Below are 18,381 nucleotides of genomic sequence, written 5' to 3' on the forward strand. Positions count from 1 at the left end.
TCCAGACTTCAGTTGAAGCATATCCCTTGTCAGAGACTTCATGTTGTATCAGAGTCAAAGCTGGAGCTCATTTCAGTTCGCCTGGTGAAATGCAGTCTTTATGAGTAGTGGCTTTGAATACGAAAGGTTGAGCTTTATTTATGGCCGTCATTAAATGCGCTGTAATGCATCTGTGATGAAAGTGCTGCTGATAAAAGATGCAACTAGAAAGTAGTGTCGATTATGTCATTTCGCACAGACATTACTTTCCAAATTAAAGCAAAGCTTAAACTTGGCGACTCACAGAGCCGCTTTTGGACTGGATTGTGTTTTACGGGCAGCATGGTTCTTGCATTTAAAAAAAAAAAAAAAACATCTTAATGTCCTGCAAAGCCTTTTTGAACTTTAAGCACAAAGATTGCTTTGTTTTTATGCATAGGTCAGTACAGTGAGATGCAAATTATGTACAAAAAACAAAGTAGGTTCTTTAGACCTTCAATCTCACGCCAATTCTTGACTTTTCTATTTTGTGGCTAATTCGTATGAATTCGTACGATCTAATTGGTACATTTTACTACGATTTGCTCATCACTCAGTGACGGTTGGGTTTAGGGGTGGGGTTAGGTGTCAAGCCTCCTTTTTAAAATTGTACAATTTCGTACGACTGAACTCGTACGAATTAGCCACTAAACTGGGAAAATGTGAAATACTTACGTTTTCTCGTGAGATCAGCCTGGTCAATGTTTATGGTTGCCCCAGATAGTTTTATGCAAAAGTTTGGCCACCCTTGATCATTTTCATAACTGCAAGCCATAGCCTGCTGGCCTTTTAAATCAGGAATTTCATTTGGATACATTTTATACCCTAGGCAAAAAGCAACATTTCAGTACTGACATAATACTTATTTAATCAACAGATGCAATGCAATTTAAGTCTTTCAGTGCATAAATTTGTCACCCGAACAAAAAAAAAGGACATTTATTTTTTTGTACAGCCACCTTTTGCTGAAATTTTGCCTGCAGATGCTGCTTATAGTCAAGGATAAGGCATTTTGGACCATTCTTCCTTAAATTTCCAGTTCAGTCTGGTTTGAAGGGTGCTTAGAATGAATGGCCCTTTTCAAATCAACCCATGGATTGTCTTATGTTCAAGTCTGGGGACTGGGATGGCCTTTCTAGACCATCGTATCATGTCTGAGCATGAATTCCTTAGTAGATTTGGAACGGTGCTTTGGGTCATTGTCCTGCTGAAATGTCCAACCCTGATGCAACTTGATTGATTCTTGAACATTGTACTTTAGATTTTGCTGATACTGGGTGGAATCCATGTGACCTTCAACTCTGACAAGGTTTCCAGTACCTGTGCTTGCCATATATCCACACAGCATGATGGACCCTCCACTATGTTTTACATTAGGGAGTAAGTTCTTGTCCTGGAATGCTGTTCTTCTTCTTCCCTCATGCAAAGCACCTATGGTTGTGGCATTTGTCCACGGCATATTTTTCCAAAATGATTCAGGCTTGTCCAGAAGTTCTTATGAGATTACTATGTTGCTACTTTCAGGTTCACAATATGGAGAAACAAAACTCTTAAATGTCATTGTCATGATTAGTTGTACCTGTGTTAGAATTAAGGTTTAGCGAGTTACTCAAACCAACTTCGTGTTGTAATCAGTCATTAACTGACGACAGGTTTTGATATCCACACAAGAGAGGGTGCCCAATATATAGTTTCAATATATTTCCACACATCTCAATACTGCTACACTACATATTTCTGTTTGAAAAACATGTCATTCTTTACAATGTCAGAATGCTGTTCATTTAACTTTTTAGCTTAACATTCAACACCATAATCCCACAACAGCTCAATAAATAAACTCAACCTGCTTTGCCTTAAAACCCCCTTCTGCAATTGGATCCTGAACTTTCTAACTGGAAGACTTCAAGTCAGCCCATGTGTTCCACAACCACTCGAGCACTACCACACTGATTACAGGTGCCCCACAAGTCTGTGGAGAGGTGCCCCACTGCTCTTTATGTTGCTGCCTCACGACTGCAATGTCAAGTTCAGCTCCAACCACAGCTTCAAGTTTGTGGCACAGCTGGCTGAATGGTGTGGCACTGACAACCTGTCCCTCAAAGTGGAAAAGACAAAGGAGGTTGGGATGGACCTCAGGAGAAACTTTGTTTACCACCCCCCAATGACCATCGACCGCTCAATTGTAGAGTCAGCAACACTAAATTCCAGAAGCTGCACATCACAGAGGATCTCGGCTGGAACATCAACACCATGTCCCTCTCCAAGAAGGCACAACAACAGCTATGCTTTCTACTGAAAAGGGCAAGCCTCCCTACACCCATCCATACCACTTTTTACAGGGGAACCATTAAGGTTGACTAAGATCCTCTTGCAGACAGTGAAGACAGCTGAGAAGATCATTGGTGGTCCTTTCTCCTCCATTCAGGACATTTTCCTGTCACAGTCTTCCAGCAAAGCTATCAGTATTGTAAAAGACTCTGCCCATCCCTTCCACAGCCCCTTCCAACTCTAGCCATCAGGAATAAAGTATTAGGCCCACTTGGATAGACAAGCGATTACTTCCCACAAGCTATTGAAGCCCTTAATTCCAATCATCTTGCACCCCTCCGAAATATTGCCTACAGTCCTAGATCCCAAAATAAAGACTATACCCCCCATACTACATGGAAACCTCAAAACAATATGCAAATCTGAGTCTGAGTGAGCTTGACAAACCACCTAGTAAACACACTTTGTCTCTGATACTTTAACCAACACTTGCACCAGTTGTGCACATTTGCACCAGACACTTTCTTACAATCCCTCCACATCTCTAGAAAAGAACAAAACAAGTGCATTTCTGAAGTGTGCCTGACATGGGTGAGGGGGCTTGACAAAAAACACCTTTAGAAACACTCTTCTCTCTACGCTACCTGTCTTGTGGTCTATCCCAGTTATATGAGCAACAAATAATAACTTCTAATTAATGACTTGAAAAAGTGTCAGAAGGTAGATTTTTAAACATTTTATTCATTGAACTGCATCAGAGTCATCACAAATACTACAGAAGACCTTTTGGAACTCGCATAGACCCAAGATTCTCACAGAAATCAGTCAAGATTGGTAAAGGAAAAATCATGGTTAGAGGCGTGCAAGAGATCTGCAGAGTGGATGGCAACATCAAAAGTCTAAAGATATCAAGACATTTGTGCTGGCCATTACATTACAAACCACAGGAGAGGGCAAATTCTTCAGCAGGATAGCGCTCCTTCTCATACTTAAGCCTCCACATCAAAGTTTCTGAAAGCAAAGAAGGTCAAGTTGCTCCAGGATTGGCCAGTCCGGTCACCAGACATGAATGTTAAGCATGTCTGGAGTAAGATGGAGGAGGTATTGAAGATGAATCTTGTTGATCTCTAGGAGTCTTGCAAGAATGCTTTCTTTGCCATTCCATACGACTTATTAATAAGTTGTTTGAGTCATTGCAGAGATGTATGGATGCAGTCCTCCAAGCTCATGGAAGGCGTACACAATATTCATTGTTTCCTCTGCAGCATGACTTTATATTCTATACTGGACATTTGTTACTGTTGAGTGGCAAGTCTTGTCTTAGCAAAGTCTGACCTTACTGTCCTAATTTAACAATTAAAAATCAAGGCATGATCATATTTTATTTTGGTAAAATAAGCGTTATCTAGAGATCTTCATATAAGCCACTTCTGATAACAAATAATCAACTATAAGTCAAGTTATTATTTGTTGTTCCTGAAACTTGCATAGGCGACAAGACTTTTGTCAAGTAGTGTATATGCACCAGACACTTTACCAAAAACTCCATCTAACAAGGACTTAATGAGATAAATCTGTGAACTGCATGTACTTGTGATTTGGGAATGCAGGGCGATTAAAATTTAGCATTTTGTTTTCTATTAAAAATAAAAACATTGATTTCAAAACTGCATACTGCATTTACTTTGGTTAACTTTGACAAATATTTAAATTTGTTTGATGAACTAAAACATTCAAAAGAAATAGATTAAACCAAAACAAAACCTCACTAAAGGGGCAGAAACTTTCACACCACTGTATGTATATATAGGTAACTGGTACAAGATGTGAAGGAATTGGCCTTGGCTTTTGTGTTATGTCACCTTCAGCTTCTCTTGACTCTGTAAATACACTCACATTTTCATTCTCACTGTCAAAGAAAAAGTCTAATTTAAAACATGTCCCTGGACGTTTCCATTAGATTTTTTCCCCCCCTCTTTGTCGTACTTTGGCCTGAACAGAACAAAAACACAGAAAAAAACAAGAGAAGGGAAATTGGCATAGGAAGTTCATGGATTAGTATTATGAACACTCGTAAAGCACCAACACTCAATTATACTCCTTGTCGATTGGCTGCCAAACAGACCCAAAACAACCCGAGGTGACCAATGAACCTCTGCTATTTTTGTAATGTTTCTTTAATGTTCCAAAGAAATCGTAAGACAATTACTTTTGGAACTCAATTTGTGAGAAAAGCCAATAGAGTCTGAAGCACTGCGTTACATAAATCAATAGCGGTGCTGATTTGATTTACCTTGTCAAAGACCCCGATTCATTCCCGCTTGTGTGACTGAGGTCTGTGCTCATGAATGGGGGGTATAGAATTCTCCTCAAATAACCATCCATCCAGGAGCTTCGAGTGGCAGTTTAAATATACAGAAATATTCCCAAACATACCCACATGCCAAGGGAAACAGCTTCTACTTATTTATGTATTTATTGAGATTTCCTGTATATTTTTAGATATGCTGGGACCTGCAGGCTGGGTAAGATACTTGTGAGTGTTGTAGATTTCAGTGATGGGTTTTCACTTCATTTTCCCCGGTTAAATCAAACAATTTGTTTAAAAAAATAAATAAAAATCATATGTGCAATTAAAGTAATTAAGTAGTTTTTATTAATTAATTATTGTATTTAGATGTGATTTTATGAAATAACAATTTGTATTTTTATAATGCTGGACTTGTATGGATAATAAAAATAGCAATAAGAATTGACAATTAATTTACAAAGAAAATTTTGGGACAGTATGGTAATGCAAATAAAAAAAAAGTAGTGATTTCCAAATCTACTTTGACTTTAATTTCATTGCAGACAATATGAGCACAACACATTTTATCTTCTGTCTGGTTAACTTTATTTTAATTGTAAATATACATCCTTTCCTGTCATTTAGACCTGCAACACATTCCAAAAAAAAGTTGGTACAGAAGCAATTTAAGGCTAGTAATCAGGTAAATTGGTTAAATGATGTGATTTGAAACAGGTGATGACAACAGGTGATTGTAATTATGATTTGATGAAACAGCAGCATCCGGGAAAGGTCTAGTCCTTTAGGAGCAAAGATGGGCTGAGGATCTCCAATTTGCCAACAAATATGTGAGAAACATATTGAAATGTTTAAATACAATATTCCTCAGAAAGATTGGAAGACATTTGGATATTTCACCTTCAACAGTGAAGAACATAATCAAAAGATTCAAAGAATTTGGAGGAATTTCAATACGTAAATGACTAGGGCGCAAACCTAAGCTGAACAACCATGATCCTCCGAACCCTCAGGTCAAGAATCAGAATTCATCTACACTAAGCAATTTCACCACATGGGCTCAGGACTACTTTTGGTATACCTTTGTGAAGTACCACAATACATTTTTACATCCACAAATGGCAGTTTAAACTAATGTGCAAAAAAAAAAAAAACACTTACTGTGTGCAGAAGCATCGTTGACTTCTCTGAGCTCCGAGGCATCTGGGATGGACCCTCACACAGTGGAAACGTGTACTTTGGTTAGATAAATCATTCTTTTAGGTATTTTTTTGGGGGAAAAAACTGACACCATGTGGTCTGGAACAAAGAAGAACAGGATCCTCCCGACTTATTACCAGCAACAAGTCCAAAAACCAGGGTCTGTTATGGTATCGGGTTGTGTCAGTGCCCTTGGCAAAGGTGACTTGAACTTCTGTGATGGCACCATTAATGCTGAAAAGTACATGGAGATTTTAGGGCACAATATGCTGCTGCCTTTTCCAGGGAAGCCCTTGCATATTTCAGCAAAACAATGCAAAACCACATATTGCATACATTATAATGTCCCGGTTGCGGAGGAAGAGAATAAAGGTACTTGATTGGCCTGCCTGCAGTCCCGACCTGTCTTAAAAAGAGAATGTGTAGTCCATTTTTGACAACAAAAAACCTGTACTGCTGCCCACCTTAAGACTTGGTTGCAGGTAGTACAAGACAAAATGACACTTGAAACATTTCATCACTTACAAGACGCTTAGAGGCTGAGCACTCTGTGTTATGAAAAGGAATGGTAACATTACAAAGTGGTAAATGCTTTACTGTTCCAACTTTTTTTAAATGTGTGCAAGAACCAAAATTTTTTTTATTTATTTATTTTTTTATATAAATGTATGTTTTGTTTTCCATACTGTCCCAACTTTTTTCTCCTTTGAGTCCGTTTTTAAATGTTTTCATTTTAATAAGGAAACGTAACCAAAACATCAGTTACTGCTATGACATTGAGTATGACAATATAGCAGTAATGTTACTCTTTCTACTATTACTATTATAAATAGTTATTTTTCTCATATAATTTTTTTTTAATTACTGCAGTATTGTAATTGTAGTTGTTATCAGTAGTATTAATCGAAAGATTAAATGTGGATTTGTGAATTCCTCTAAAATTGTACCTTTTTGACATGTAGATAGTTATGTTTTCATTTTAGCTCCCTTACTGTCAATAGTTTAAAATGTGATTATAAGTGATGCTGAGAATAACCATAAGACTTTTACTGTAAAGCTAGTTATTGTATCCTTCCCATGGAATTTGTATTTTTTTTTCTGCTTCTTAAGCATGTCTGTGATGTTATTGAAATTGTTTCCACTTTGACAAATTCAAACATGAATCCAGAGATGATACATTCTGTGGCATTGGCACGTTTCCCACAGAACAATCTGCTCCATATTAAATTAAAAATAAAAAACTTGTTGAGCTGAAAATGCATAACTTCCACATTTAATCGTCTTCTGTGGTAGAAAATATTTAAAACAAAATATATTCATCCTAACATGCTAATTTCATACTGTAAATAATTTATGAATACGGCTTTAAATCGATATCATGGAATCTTTTGTTGACAGTTCAAAACCAAAGTTGGCATGGTTTTACGCTTTCTGGGCCGGAGGAAACGGTTCTCCACAGATCTCCACATTATTATGAGCTGCATGGGGTTGTGCAGATGGAGACCAACATTTTGTTTTAAAAATGAATCTATTTATTTACTTCAAACAAGCAAAATGGGGCAAGTGGAAATAATTTTGTTTTCTGTATGAAATAAGTAAAAGAAATTTACCCCACTGCCTGATAATTTAGCTTGTTTTAGAAAAAATGTGTGTGTGTGTGTGTGTGTGTGTGTGTGTGTGTGTGTGTGTGTGTGTGTGTGTGTGTGTGTGTGTGTGTGTGTGTGTGTGTGTGTGTGTGTGTGTGTGTGTGTGTGTGTGTGTGTGTGTGTGTGTGTGTGTGTGAGTGTGAATATATGCATATGTGTGTGTGTAATATTTATGTATGTGTTATATATATATATATATATATATATATATATATATATATATATATATATATATATATATATATATATATATATATATATATATATATATATATATATATATACATATACATATATATATATATATATATATATATATATATATATATATATACATATACATATATAGTTATGCATATTACTATACATTACTATACAGTGAAGATAGGGGCTGGGATACAAAAAAAAAATCCCCATTAAATAATGGATATTAAATTACAGAAATGTTCTAAATTTTAATTTCTGGTAAATTTCAGTAATTTAATATCCATTATTATAATATATGTGTATGTATATATATATATATATATATATATATATATATATATATATATATATATATATATATATATATATATATATATATATATATATATATATCATTGCCCAACACTAAAAACAAATTTTAATTGCCTAAAAATGCTTCTTGATTTAAGAATTTGGACTAGAAACAGTAGTAATAAAATCATATTTTGCTTTGTTCACTGACTTATACATATGTAATCTATTAAAATATATATATAAGTATATAAATATGTATAACGCCAAAGTATAATTTGCACACTGCAAACAGGAATCTTTCATTAGATAGAGAGGTCTGAAGAACAGGGCCTCAGTCTCCTGCGATTGTCAGAGTGTCCATCATCGGCCAGAACCCAGAAAGACCTGTAAACCTGGCTCCAGGTAATATGCAAGTACCCTCACGGACAGTAATGGTCCTTGACAGAAGGACACTGTCTCAGAATAAGGAATGTTGTGTTCAATATATATAGAGAGGCCTCTGACAGAGTCTCCTGTCAATCAAACCAGTCACGGCGCGATCAAAGAAGTGCGGTCAAGTACTTACGCAATGGCCTTTTCCCCTCTTCTTTTGGAAAAGTGGTGCTGTTCTGGCCTCTTTACAGACGAGAGCGCGCTGACTGACATGCCTGAGAAAGGCCTCCCTGTCTGTCACAACAGGAGGTCGTGTCTGTTCCCGTGACAGACATGACTACTGTAAATCTCATTTTGCAGAACATTGGACAAGTTGAAGAGTGATAAATGAAGCAAATTATTTTAGGTATAAGATAATGATGATAAATCTCTTTCCTGCAGGGCAATTTTAGGCTCAACGTAAAATTGACATTCAATCAATCAGAAATCACCATGTTTCAACTTCTCAAAGATATCGTTCACCCAAAAAATTTAAGTTTACTTACTATTTACTCTCTCTCAACTAGTTGATTTAAGAAGAGAAACCTTTGGCGTCGATATGCTGACATGAAAGACGTCTGCAGTTTTATCATTATGATTAAATGACATATTTGGTAATATTTTTTTGTTGTTATTAGGGTGTGAGTTTTTTCTGAAATAAACTGTCCATCTACGTTACTTTTGTTACACTAGGGCAGTGGTTCTCGGAGTACTCGCACTAGGTGCAGTTGACTTGAACTGTGCTGAAGCTTGCTTGTCCCCCGCTCCCCTCTCCCTCGACAGCCTGCACTTACACTTCATCTTTACCTTCTGAGCTGGAGCATGCTTACGTCATCGGTGATGCGACTGTTCAGTTTAACAGCAAGAGAAGCACTCTCGCTCAGCACAGTGGAGATTGCTTTAGTTATGCTGTTTTCTATTATTTTTAGTTGTTTGGAATGCAGTGACACACAGTCAAATATTTCCCTAAACAGATACACAACTTTTGAAGCTCATAATTTATCATAAAGGTGCTTTCACATCTGTAGTTCGCTTCATTTGGTCCGGACCAAGGGCAATAAATGATACATTGTTGCTTCTTCTGCCGTCTTTGGGTCGTTTTTACACCACACTGCTGGCTTTGGTCCGAACCAGTTGAAATAAACCAAAATGCAGTCATCTGACAAAATCCACATTTCTCATTGGCCAGATGTTGTTGAACAAAATTCCTAAATTGCTTATTGATTAGTTAGAATTCACGTGCAGGAAAATGCCAGTGAACTCCCTCAAGTAAACAAAACCGGCAGACACAAAATGACGTTTTTACTCTGGAGGGACGACTGCGCTGACTGATTGTATCCCTGCTTTAGACAAACTATACATTTCAAGAATGAAGCGCGGCTGCGGCTGGAAAACGGTGTTTTAATGCATCGCTCGTCACTTCAGGAAGAGGCGTGAATTAATTTAGCTAAACTGCAACATGGTCGTCTTGCGGAAATATTACCAACGATCCATCAGGTAATGTTTTCCCCTCTCTCTCTCTGTTGGTAAAGCGCTGTCAACAAATATTTTCCCTCCATATCCCATAATGCACAGCGCATCGGCCTACGGCAGCTGGATTAGTCCAAAAGTCACAGTACTTTTTGCGGTTGGACCTGTTTTAGTATGGATCATAATTTCGCCACAAACGAACCTCTCCAGGGTTTGTTTGAAAGCGTACCGAGACCACCTCTTCAAGCAGGTCTCGGTATGCTTATTTGGTCCGCTTTTGGTGCGCACTCGAGTACGATTGCTGCATTCTCACCTGCCCAAACGAACCGCACCAAAAGGGAAAACGAACTCTAGTGCAATTTTCAATTAAACTATATAAGGCAGGTGTGAAAGCACTCTAAGAGTCCTCGTGCTGCATGTATGAGTGAGAGGTTTCATCCTTAATAAACTGACAGTTTGCGTTAATTGAAAAGTAAGAAAAAGAATGAAACAGTCCCTTAAAAGTGAAGCCGTGTCTTCAGTTTTGCTGAGAGCATGCTGTGCACTGGAACTACAAGTTTACCTCGCCAAAACCCAACAAACCGTGCACTGGTACACATCTTTCAAGTACACCTCTTCCAACTGGGCCAGGGCAGGCCAGCTGAACCATGCCTGGGCCTGATTCAGAGCACTCACACTTGTCAAACGAACCAGGAAATGCGCCCGGGCACAGTTAGGATAGCGTAGTGCGAGTACACCCTCAATTCCAGTTCTCGAGCCCGTTAAACACCCCTCCCCCAATCCCCTTGAACAAAATGTAGAGTGTGAGGGGTAAGACCTAGAACCACTGCACTAGAAACACATTTATGAGCATATAACCCAGCTTCTACCACTGAACCCAACATTTGTCAATATAAAACACAGCACATGACAGACAGATTCAATTAAAGTCGCAGTTTTTTTTTTTCTTTTTCCAAATGCTATCATCTCCCTCTGTATCTCATGACCAAAAGCATCACTCTAATGTGCTGGATCATCTTTTTGAATCAGAGGTTATCAGCGGATTAGGAACTGAATCGTTTTCACCTACTGAAAATTTATAAATCACTCTGTTCTTTACATAAAGACATTAGCTGCGTCCTAAATGGCACACTATACACTCATGCACTATGTACTTATGCATTTACACACTCAACAGCACAGTATAAGTATGTGGTGTTGTCCCAAATGGAACACTAACTTTTTTTTTACTAAGCGGATATTCAAACCGTTTCCCTGATGACGTTTGACGGTTGCCAAATTAGTGAAATAAATGACCAAACTACCAAATAATACCTGACATGAGTATAACCGCATTCACCATCGGGAGGTGGTATAATTACCTCTTGTGGGAGAATACTGCTTTCACAATCCAAAATAAACAAAGTAATCCAACATGCGTGCCCTATAGCTCCGCCCCTTCGTGAGAAAGTGGTGACTGTTAAGTGCGTGAAGTGTCCATTCTTTCATTTCATTTTATCGATTCAATAAGTGCATCATCCATGTAATCATAGTGCACTTAATATTTTTTTTTAGAGTTTTCAGTGTGAACACTACTTACACTATTTATACAACAAAATGGTGTAGAATAGTGCATAGTTATGTAGTTTGGGACACCTATTGTATGGCTTCACATGACATGGGTAGCAACATGACTTGTTTATATCGCTTCACAAGACTGGGAAAGTGACATGACTTGTTTGTATTGCATTTATATGGTTGTTTTTTTCAATACATACATGCTATTGTTCAGAAGTGAGCAGGTTTAGGGTTTAGTGTGGAGTAGGTGCTTTAAAAATGTTTTTTCTAAAGTAAACACTCAAACTATTTTACTTCTGTTACACTATGACCACATTTACAAGCATGTAACCCAGCTCCTAGCACTAAACTCAGCCATTTGTCAATATAAAATACGTCAGATGCATCAGCTTTGGTTTTCAAATGCTATTGGTCTGTGCCTCATGACCAATAGTGTCATGCTAAAATTCTGGAGCATCTTTTTTGAATTGGAGGGCGAGCGGGAGCTGGATCGTTTTCAGCTTCTGAAACCAAAATCAAATAAAGCTTTTGTATCACTTTACACAACTTGGAAAGCAACATAGCTTGTTTGTATTGCCTTTACTGTATAGTTGTTTTTGCACTACGTACATGTGGCTCCAGTTTTATTTGCCTGATGCTTGTTCATGTTGTTCTGAACTGTGTTTAGGGTTGGATGTTCCAAAACATTTCTGAAGTATGATGCATTTCTGATGCATTTTTTTTTATTAAATAAAATGATTCATATTTTACAAATACTTGCAATCAGTTTAATGCACTTTCTTAATTATGGCCCTTATGACCCCCCGCCCTGGGTATTTTGTAAGTCTTCCTTACTTAAAACACCTGATTTTGATTATCAGCTCATTAACAGAGAGATCCACAAACTGATCCTTGTGTGTGTGATGTAAAAGAGACATATAAAATGTGCAGACAAGGGGTCCTGAGGATTGGAATTAAAAACATCTGGTTTAATGGGACTCATAATTAAGATGACAAAATAAATCTCAGAACCCTACGTGTCATAACACGGCACCGAAGGGGTACACAGAGCATCATAAAGTGACGAGAAGGGGTCCTGACCGAGGGTCAATATGTGATAAGTTGGGAGTAAGAATGTGTTGGCACTATAGCCGGCCCTCCCTATAAGCAAACTGAGCAGCTGCTTAGGGCCCGCTGCTACGAGGGGGCCCTCATAGCCCGCTAGTGGTGTGAGCCGTTTCCTTGCTGAAATCATTTTTATTTGTATTTACGATTATCTTTGACCGTGCTTTAGTACTTAAATATTTCTATATTTTCTTTTTATTAAAGTTTAAATTGTTTTCATGTGAAGGTCAGGTGATAAACAAAGCTTGTAGCACTCATTTCTCATGCGTTCTGTTCTCTCGTTTTCGAGTTTGTTCTTCCAAGGTAAGATATAGCCACTACGGCGTTTGCTTCATTGCCTGCCTCATTTATATATCTGATTTATTTTGGACCGCGAAAATTAAACAAAACTAACATTATTCTTCAGGCGTAGAAAAACTGAGGAGAAAATGGCGACGAGAAAATACAAGCTCAAAATAATTTTTAGCATCGCTTTTAAGTGCTAATGATGATGTAAAAGACAATCTAATAGCACATTTATCAAAAATAGGCAATTACAGATTAACAAACGCTGTCTACTTGTTTGAAGTATTTTATTTTTTACTGGTTTTACAGACACATTTTTTTTAGTCTAAAATGCATTTTACCGAAATACAATAGTACTGAAGTGTCTTTCACTGAAATATTTTACACACTGGTAATGTTTTCCCTAAGACATGTTTATAAAAATTATGTCCTAATTGAGTTGATCATAGTTTGAAGAGTTCACACAGCTGATGATTGACTATAAAGCGAGTTTGGCATGCTGTCAATGGAGAGAGCCCTGAGCTCATAAGATCCATGAGCCGTTTGCCGGAGGAGAGGGGAGTTTGAGCTCAGGTAGGTCTCGAGAACTCCCGCTTATTGCTGTATAGAGATAAACAGCTGGTTAAGAGCTTGACTATAGTGTCAATTTGAATTAGTTGATTAACCTATAGTGCATGTTTTTGGACTGTGGAAAGAAACCAGAGCACCCCACGGAAGCATGGGAGAACATGTAAACTCCACACAGAAACGTCGACTGGCCTATTAAGGACTTGAACCAGTGACACTTTTGCTAAAAGGGCAACAGTGCTAGCCACTTGCTGCCCTATTAAGGAAAAAAGGAAAAAAGAGGTGAAAAAACTCTGGTTATTTATAGTAAGTATAGAATTTCGCTGATTGCCGAATCATGTGATAGCTAACGCGGGACCAGTCTTGATTAATCATAAGCACGTGCTAAAATATAAGCTCTGGACCCTGCATCTCAAATGTAAGAAACAGAAAAGGGAGGACTGAAGGGAATATTACAGTTTGTGTTTGGGGGTTAACATTAACCCAGTATTTGTTGCTTCCCTTTTTCTAATATGATTTTTATATTAATATTTCCCACATTTATGATATGCCTCTTGATTTTATGATTTATGGATTTATTTTTTTGTTGTTTTAATGAGTTCAGAATGTATATTTAATTACTAAGTGATGCATTTAATTAATTATTGTTCAGTGTCCTTTCACTGCACAGAGTTGTTGCTTTTGGAAAATTAATAAAATGTTTTAAACCTGGCGCAAAATAGCTATCACTGGTCCCTTTAATAAAAAAAATGTTTAATTCTTCAATTTCAAAAGATGCTGGTTGACAAAACAGTGCTTTTTTTTAAAATTTCCAAATCATTCAGGGAGTTAAGTAGAAGAAATAGTTTCATTGATTGCATTAATAAGCAATAAAATCATTGTGGGCCCGTTTGCAATGGCAATACTCCACTTTTAAGAGTAAGGTAGGGCACCAAGATAATTCTGCCTAGCACCCCCAATTAAATAAGCAATATCTTGGTTTTGTACTGTACTTTGTGCCTTGGTTTTGAAACACGCAATGCATATATTTAATTACATTTCTATCTTTTCATTTTGATAAACTCAACTCTATATTGATACTGGCCTTATTTTGTTCCATCTTGTGGGCCCCAATAACAAATTGTGGTTGTAACTGCTTTGTGTTCATGTTTGCATCCATAAAGTCAGGGTTTCTTGGGAGCTTTTCACTACAGAGCGTCCCTCATCCGCAGCACACTGCGGTTTTATAATTCACCCCCGAACATCCAGAACTCCTGTTTTCTGAATAATAATCTCGAGCCCGTAGTAGCTGATATCAAGTTTTATGTGGCTTGTGGACGTTTTACGACTTTGCGTTTTATGGTTGTTTTGTGTCAGAGCAGGGCAACAGTAGAACGTCCCTGCTGAGACCACATCCTCTGCCAGTTGTTTTGGTTGAGCAAGTCTTTTAAAAAGAGCTAAACAGACAGTCTACTGTTTGTTTTGGTCTTCTAAGTCTTTAAAGTAGGCCAAACGTCAATCATAAACGAAGCAAATATGACTTATTTTGCAGGTTTGAGGGGCATATTTTGTATTTTTTTATTACTTTCTCCTCTGTAGGCTTCTAAATTTACTCTTTCGTTTCAATTCGGCCATTTCTGTTTACACAGAAGGGAACGGTGTGCGATAACATCATAACTGTGCGCGAGAGTACAAGTCTAACCGCAAAGTCTAACTCCAGGCAGGATCGGAGCAAAGGAAAAGTTTAGAAATCAACCCGAGCTGCCTATTTGAGGATGGAATCAGATTAACGGAGCCAGATTGTGTGAAAACATTTCAGTTTATTCGCAGCCTTTTTTTTTTTTCCGTCTCCCAAAAATATGGATGAAGTTGACGAGGAGATGATTAGTTGTTCTGCATGTGTGACAGAAAGTGAGCGTGTTTGTGTGTGCGCGTGCGTTCACATATTTTACAGGGGCCTCCAATCCATTAGAATTTCAGACCGCGCTGAATTATTACCATAATAACACCGGCCTTTCACACACCACATTTCACCGGTTTGGCAGTGCGTCGTTAAACTCTCCGCAGCCAGCGGACTTTTAATCATCGGCCTCACACCTCGTCTGGTCGCAGAGATGGGTTAGTAAATTATTATAACCACAAAATAGGAGTTGAAATCATCTATCAGCAAGAGCTTTGTTTAGTAGCTCCTACTCGATGTTCAGATATGTGTTCAGTGGTGACAAAAAAAAAGGCACTGCATGGTTTCAATTATTGGTTGGTTCTTAATGGGTCAAGTCTATTTGTCTGAGCGTGTTTTTTTTTTTAGAAAAAGTTCCTGACTAAAACAGGAACAGAGGAAGAAACCTTATACTATCGTTATATAAATGTGCTTTAAAACTGGTGTGGAAGGAGATCACAGGAGATAAATTTGGATAAAACCAAAAAGATGGTAATTAGCTGAAATAAACTAGTTCTTACACAAGGGTTGAAACCTCTGGTCCTTGAGGGACATGAAATAGACACGGGGATAAGTTGAATGTTTTAAATATTTAGGATCATTTATTAATTGTAAATTGACATTTTTGCTGGTTAAAAAAAAATAAATACAGATTATATCTTATAGGGTTAGTGATGTCGACCAATGTGGCTCAGTACGATGTTTAATGTGAAACATCACGATGGACGATGGCATTGTCACTGTAGGTGGTGGTGAATTAATTTATGAATAATTCGTTCATTTATAATGAATTAATTATTTGTAGCCTATCGTTTCAACTATCTGACCCGCATGGTCTGTTTCACCCATAACCGAATCATAAATAAGGAAAAGTTACACACACCTGTCAATCACTTTTTTCGCAGGCGCAGTGACCGGTTTCACTATAATGGCGTCGACAAACTTGGTTGATAAAAAAAATAAATATAAATAAATGGACAACCAACAGGAACTAACTAAGGGCCTACTCGCACTGTGCTATCCAAACCGTGCCCAGGCCCATTTTCCCAGATCGTTTGAGAAGTGTGAGAGCTCTGAATCGGGCTCGCTTGGAAGAGGTGTGTCTGAACGCAGTTTACTTTGGCTTTGATGCGGTACGCTTGTGTGTGAGTGCAAAACGCACCAAAGCCCGAGACTGAAAGCGAGACGTTACTTTTAAGGGACTGTTCCATATGGATTATTTAATCATTCTTACTTTTCAGTGAACGCAAACATTCATAGATTATTAAAAAGACAAACCCCTCACTTCAAGACACCTTCAGCAAACCTCCTAATTCCTGCAGCACAATGATTTTTTGATTGTTCATGAGCGTCAAAAGTGGCTGATCTGTTCGGCGAAATGTTTGACTGCGTGCCACTGCATGTCAAATGACTTAAACCATAAAACTAAAATCTCCACTGTGCTGATCTAGAGCGCTTTTGACCAGTGCATTGTCGATGACGTAAGCGTGCCCAGGCCCGAATGTAATGTGAGTGCAGCCCGTCGGGGGAGACGGAAGGGGGGACAAGTGTGCTTTGGCCCGGCTCAATGCAACTGTTTTTAGTGTGTGTACACCCAAACAGTATCTGAGGTCTTTGCTAAAATGACTAAGTACAAGCGTGAAAGCATAAGATTAAAGCAGGTTACTGACGCTGTGACACGTTACCTGATAGATTCAAAAGACTGAAGACTAGTTAGATAGAGAAGATGTCACTACCTCGTTTGTTCCTTTTGCCGCCATTGGTAATTGGTAATTGCCGCGGTGGTAATTGGTGCGCCAGTAGCTTGGTGACCGCTGGGTGTCGCTTTAACCACAAATTTTCAGCTTTGCCTTTTCACAATACAAAATAGACTGTTCTGTAGGTGTACCTTATGTGATGTGATGTGTTCAATTAAAATACAATCTTGTTAGTTTTCTTAGTATAAAACAACTTTTACACTATACTTTGTTTTAGAAAAGATACATGGTGAGAAGTATAGTAGGCTGCAAAAAGCAAATATAAAAATTGATGTGTGATGTGAACAGCCTGATCTCACGAGGAAACGCAAGTATTTTACGTTTTGCCAGTTCAGTGGCTAATTCGTACGAATTCGTAATAGTTCAGTCATTTGAAAATGTACAACTTTGAAAAGAAGATGTGGCACCCAACTCCACCCCTAACCCCATCCGTCATTGGGTGATGAGTAAATCGTAATAAATTGTACAAATTAGATCGTACAAATTCATATGAATTGGCCACTAAACTGCGTTGCCTTGCATGTGAATGCTGATGTTGTTGTGGGGTAAAGCTAAAGATAAATTTCCCCTTGTGTACAACAAATCAGACACCCTAGTTTTTCATGATTCCACGATCGCTAAAACCAACGCTGAATCGTTGTCTCAGATTGTAAACAATAGTGATCATGACAAGAAAAACATATTAGAATGTTTTGAGAATTTAAAATAATACTTTTTTAGATTTAAAAAAGACAAAGATAACAAATGGGCTGCAAACAAAATGAAGCTGAATATTTATAGCCCATGCTTTTATACTTCTTTTTTTCTTAATAATATTGCCTTTGGAGTATTTGTCAAACTCATTTTAGGCTGAGACCTGGTTTGAACAATGCGTTTTATTTTCTATTATTTTAGCTCAGCCTTGGTGTATCCATGGGGTGTGAATGCACAACACATGCACTTCTGGAGTTTATAAAAGTTGGACCTCTTCATTGGATACCTGCTCTTGCTTTAATAGAAATCAGCATAAGTAGAGCTCATTTTAATTCAATCTGACCTGCTTCTTAGTCTGACGCCAAAAAAATGTAATCAACTTGAATGTTTTATAATCATTCAGTGGAGACATGGAAACCAAATTCAGCTTACTAACAGTACAGTATGTTCTTTCACATGCAGCTGAATTCAGTATTATTAACCTTCCAGAATTATTAGACCCCTGTATATTTTTCCTCAAGTTCTGTTTAATAGAAAGACTTTAACACATTGCTAAACATATTAGTAGTTTAATAACTCATTTATGCTAAAAATTATTTATTTTATCTTTGCCATGATCATGCACATTTTATTGGATGCTTTTTAAGATACTAGTACACATATTCAGCTTAAAGT

The 18,381-nt window shown here is 37.6% G+C and overlaps 3 protein-coding genes across 8 annotated transcripts in view; 2 read left to right on the forward strand and 1 right to left on the reverse strand.

The window, feature by feature from the left end:
- banp (BTG3 associated nuclear protein) overlaps positions 1-18,381 on the forward strand; it is a 419,239-nt gene that overhangs the window by 339,360 nt on the left and 61,498 nt on the right. The gene's annotated exons all lie outside the window — the stretch shown is intronic.
- Positions 1-18,381, forward strand: part of znf469 (zinc finger protein 469) — a 467,804-nt gene that overhangs the window by 239,583 nt on the left and 209,840 nt on the right. The window lies entirely within an intron of this gene.
- Positions 1-18,381, reverse strand: part of LOC147830931 (uncharacterized) — a 157,419-nt gene that overhangs the window by 122,411 nt on the left and 16,627 nt on the right. The window contains exons 2-3 of one of the 4 annotated variants that reach the window (XR_015526595.1): positions 4,186-4,281; positions 694-843 (exon numbers count right to left, since the gene is read on the reverse strand). The exons of 2 other annotated variants lie outside the window; for them this stretch is intronic. The gene's annotated coding sequence lies outside the window, so the exon portion shown is untranslated. The remainder of the gene's footprint in view (positions 1-693; positions 844-4,185; positions 4,282-18,381) is intronic. One more of the 4 variants, XR_015526596.1, reaches the window with a different exon arrangement.

The sequence above is a fragment of the Danio rerio genome, chromosome 25 (assembly GCF_052040795.2).
Source record: "Danio rerio strain M-AB ecotype USA chromosome 25, GRCz13ab, whole genome shotgun sequence".
Lineage (NCBI taxonomy): Eukaryota > Metazoa > Chordata > Actinopteri > Cypriniformes > Danionidae > Danio > Danio rerio.